Consider the following 5,000-nt stretch of genomic DNA (forward strand, 5'->3'; position numbering starts at 1 on the left):
AAGAACGAAAGACAATGGAAATCAGATGAAAACTAAGAAAAAACAAAAACAAAATCAAAGAATAAAGAAAAGTGATAACGATAAGAATGCAGACTAAGGGAGTCACCGCTTGGAGGTCAGTTGCTTGGGCGGGAAAGCATTGCAAGCACAAAGGGATTAATTCATGGTCATGCAATTGTCATTTTGTAGTACTTGACATGCGACTGTTCTGTGGAGTGAAGTGTGTGTATAGCGTAGGTTGGAATAAAGGATGGAAAGAGAAGGAGGGAAGAGGGGGGCGGGGGGTGGAGGGTGAGAAGGATGGAAGGAAAGAGGGAGAGGAGGAGGGAAGGAGGAAAAGAGAAAGACTGGGAAGAGAGAGAGAGAGAGATGGAGAGAGAGAAAGAGAGAGAGATGGTGAGAGAGAAGAAAAAGAATGAAAGAGTACAAAGGGGTACGGAGGTTACAAAGAGCAGAAAAACAGATCGATGAATGAATAGATAAATGCATAATTATCTCGACAATCAGACTTATGAACAGACAAACTGAACGTCAGGTATAGATGAATACATGCATATATATTACACACACACACACACAGATTATATATATATATATATATATATATATATATATATATATATATATATAATTTATATATATATATACTTGTATATATATACATATATGTGTATATTCATGTATATACTATTTATACATACATATATAAATATATATATACATATATATATATATATAATATACATATATATATATATATATTTTTTTTTTTTTATATTAATATATGCATACACACACATATATATGGGTGCGTGTGTGTTAGTGAATATATGTGTGTGAATGTGTGTGTTTGTGTATGTATGTATGTGTGTGTGTATGTGTGTGTATGTATGTGTGTGTGCATGTGTGTGTATATGTGTACATGTGCGTGTGTGTGTATATGCGTGTGCGCGGCCGCGTGTATGTATGTGAGTGTGCGCGCGTGTGTGTATGCACATGTGCATGCATATAAACCCACATATACAACGTAACATTTCTCCCTCTGCAAATAATCTCACCCCAGTTTTCCTATTAACAAAAGACAATATTGTATGATATTCATCAACACATCACAAGAGAGAATAGAGAAGAAGCTGGAGTGAACTTTGTTGATGAAAAAAGAAAAAGAAACTTAGGCCGTTCACTCGTGTTTGCAGTGTGTGTGTTTCGCGGAACCCCCGATTTGGATTACATGTACAGATAACAATATAAAGAGGCTAAGAGAAAAGAGGGGGTAACAGAGAGACCCAGAAGACACCAACGACGCTTTGATTGCTACTGGAGAGGGAGAGAGAGGGAGAGAGAGAGGGGGAGAGGGAGAAGGGGGGCTCTGCGTGGTGCGTGTAGTGTGGGTAGGGAAGGGAGGAGGGGAGAGGGAGGGGGAGAGGGGAGGGAGGGGTAGGGGGGAGGGAGAGGGAGAGGGGCGAAGGGAGGGAGAGGGAGGAGGGAGGAGAGGGAGGAGGGGGAGAGAGGAGGGAAGGGGGGAGAGAGGGAGAGGGGGAGAGAGGGAGGGGGAGAGAGAGGGAGGGAGGAGGGGAGAGGGGAGAGGGGAGAGGGAGGGATAGAGGGAGAAGATGGGAGAGGGGGAGAAGGAGATGGATGGGAGGGAGAGGATGAGGGGGAGGGGGATGAGGAGGGGGAGGGGGATGAGGAGGGAGAGGGAAAAGGGAAGGGATGGGGAAAGGGAAAGGGAGAGGGATAGGGAGAGGGGGAGGGGGAGGGAAAAGGGAAGGGAGAGGGAGAGGGGGGAGAGAGGGAGAGGGTGGGAGAAGGAGAAGGGGTACGGAGAGATAGAGAGAGAGAGAGAGGAGGAGGGAGAGGGGGAGGGAGATGAGGGGAAGGGGGAGGAGGGTGAGGGGAGGGGGACGGAGAGGGGGGGGAAAGGGAGAGGGAGAGGGGGAGAGAGAGAAAAAAAAGAGAGAGAGAGAAAGAGAGGAGGGAGAGGGAAAAAAGAGAGAGAGAGAAAGAAAAACAGAGAAAGAGAGAAAAAAGAAGAAAGAATGAAAGAGTACAAACGGTTACAGACATTACAAAGAGCAGAAAAAGAGATCGATGAACAAATAAATACATAATCATCTCGACAACAAGACTTATTGAACAGACACACTGAACTAACAGACATAAATAGGGGAAGAGAGAAAAAAAGAGAACATACGACCTAAAAAAAGAGACAACTGAGCAAAATTGTACTTGTGTAGAGACGAGATAATTCTTTAATACGACGAAGCAAAGTTATACACAAGCTTCGTATTTGCTAAGCTTAGGTGAGTAGTTCGTTGTTCAAGCTGTGTACCAACGTAAGCAGAAAGCAACAAAGGCAGCTTTCCTAAGCTTGGTTTTATCGTGAACTTCGCCAAGTTAAAGGTTTTTGATATGTTTGATGAGTCTGTGTACTGTTTATCTAGTGGTATCTGGTGTTTGCCCCGCGTGTGTATTTTTGTATCTTTTTTGGGTAGTCTTGATGAATTGTATGCTCATTCTTGTATCTTTTTTAAATTTTTGTTTGGATTTGTGTGTCTGTCTGCATGTCGCTGTCTTTGTGTCTGTATCGAGTTGTTTATTTTATCGGTATTAGTAGAAATATGTATGTAGGCCTACTTCCCTCTATATTTATTCGCACATATTTATTCCCTACATATTTATTCGCACACAGTATATCTATGTACTTAATGTGATAGTTAACACACACAAATATAAATATATATATTATATATATATGTATATATGTATATATATATGTATATATATGTATATATATGTATAAATATATAATCATAGTTATATTAGTGGTAATATTAGAAGAAGTAGCAGTAGTAATAGTAATTAGAAATAATAGTATCAATAGCAATAGTACTAGCAATAGTAATATCAGCGGCAATAGCACTAGCAGTAGTAGAAAATTGATATATAAAACTTATAACGAATATGGACGTGATCATTTTCCCGAGAAACAAGTCAAGACAAAATAGAGAAAAAATCAAATTTATATCCTCTTGAAGATCATATAGGCCTATATCAGGAAACTGGGACGATATGATAAATAAAAATAAAAACAAAAAATAAACAATAAATAAATAATAAACAAAATATAAAACATAAAAAAAACATGAAAAATCAAATTAATCTACTCCACAATAATCGATAAATATACCCAATCAATCTACGTGCTTACTCATACCATTGTTTATTTACTTATTTATTTTTCTTATTTACTTGTATATTGTTTACCGTTGTTGTGTGGCAGCAAAGTCCTGTACTTTAGGTTGCGTTGATGTCGCTACGGTTCAGCTCCATAAACAACTATTTAATGAAACAAATTATTTAAAGGTGTTTAGCAATTTAGTTCTGATTTTTAGATTTTGTATTTAAGTGGTGGGTATAAGGCACTGTGTTTTATTTTGATTAGTATGTCTGTAGGATTAATCATAATTGGGAATTAATTATTTTTCTTGTGGTTTGTGTGACTATGATATTTTAATTTATGATTTCCGAGTGTTGATTTGATTAACATCATTGCAATGCAGATTATTGGATAGACGTAAATCTATTCCAAAAGCAATATTAACTCGTTTTTCTTTTGCAGGTAAAGTGTTTGGCGTTGGGAAAGTGCATGACATGACCGTTAGATTACATGACAGTCATGACGAGTGAGCAGTGATTATTGTGTCTGGTAAGTATGTTATTTAATGGCTTTTGTTTTTAAATTTAGATATATCTAGTCATTATTACTATTTGTCTGTCTATGGTTGGTATGAGTTGGTAAAATGTTTGGGAGTTTAATTACGAAGCAAAGTTTTGATTTTCATGATATATATTTCCAATGGTTATTGAAGGTCCTTTTTGAATATATGTTTACGTTTACAATTGTATTTGTATTTGGATATATTCTCTTAATTCATTTAAAAATAGATGTATTTCCTTATTTCATCCATCACAAGTATACTAAATGTGAGACTATGATAATACTTACTGCCTATTTTCTTTGAGAGACAAACAGACACAAACAGGAAAATTATTTACAAAAAATAACCCTTTCCGTTTATAATAATGATGAAGAATAATAATATGAAGTAAAGGAAGCGAAAATAAAAAAAGAAAAAGAAATGTGGAATCTGGAAACATTAGGCGGCCGTTAATTGCATCAGTTATTATGAAACAACAAAGCACAAGATAAAAAGAAAATTCCCTTCCTTAACTTAAAATCACACGAACATATATCATTTTAGTAATATGTTTGTATTAAAGGAAACCATAGCAATGATAAAATAGCGATCGAAGCCGAATGTCCGTTATATGAATTTCATGTTTATTTTTGAATTCGTACCGTGTGTGGCGTCGCGTTCACTGACGAAGGAAAAAAAAATGAATCATATTTTTTTATACTTAATAATTAAGTAAAGGAATCTGTCACAAGTAAAATAAACTGGTACAACAAAGTAATGAAAAAAGTATTCAAATGGAGTAAAATATATTGAAAAGGCGAGAAAAAAAAGAGAAACGCATTTGTACTTGAACAAAAAATCTTATACAAGACTTTCCTACAGTTAATATCTTATAACTATCCTTGATTGATTTTGATTATTATCTAATCAAACTTAAATCGTTAGTTCACAATCAACAATCCATCAAGTTAATTAATATTTAGATCAATAAAATTAGTTTGATCATGACCGTTGTGTGCGTAGGATGTGCTATCAGTGTTTTATGGAAAATTGAGTAATTAAGTGTCTTTAAGGCTTTTTTGGATTCCGGAATGTGATTACGTATCTCTAAGGAATGCGACTTATTCGTTTTAGGTAAGTGTACCACTTGTAAGGAAGATATTAAGATAAATGGAGGTAAATAATAAGGTTAACCTAGGTGTGGTTTAGGTGTTTGGGATTCGTGTTTTTTTTATAAATATATTTGGTTCTATTTTTATTTGTGAATCGTTTGGGCTTCGATATCTATGATTGTTTCCC

At 36.1% G+C, this 5,000-nt stretch overlaps 1 long non-coding RNA gene across 2 annotated transcripts in view; it reads left to right on the forward strand.

Moving 5' to 3' along the window:
- The window catches only part of LOC147469153 (uncharacterized), a 339,895-nt gene that overhangs the window by 44,961 nt on the left and 289,934 nt on the right, over window positions 1–5,000 (forward strand). The window contains exon 2 of one of the 2 annotated variants that reach the window (XR_015192131.1): window positions 3,623–3,709. This is a non-coding gene — a long non-coding RNA (uncharacterized LOC147469153). Of the gene's footprint in view, window positions 1–3,622; window positions 3,710–4,716; window positions 4,836–5,000 lie in introns of those variants that run through there. The other variant, XR_015192129.1, reaches the window with a different exon arrangement.

The sequence above is a fragment of the Penaeus japonicus genome, unplaced genomic scaffold, assembly GCF_977035675.1.
Source record: "Penaeus japonicus unplaced genomic scaffold, GWHDUDI00000001_assembly GWHDUDI00000023, whole genome shotgun sequence".
NCBI classification, from domain to species: domain Eukaryota; kingdom Metazoa; phylum Arthropoda; class Malacostraca; order Decapoda; family Penaeidae; genus Penaeus; species Penaeus japonicus.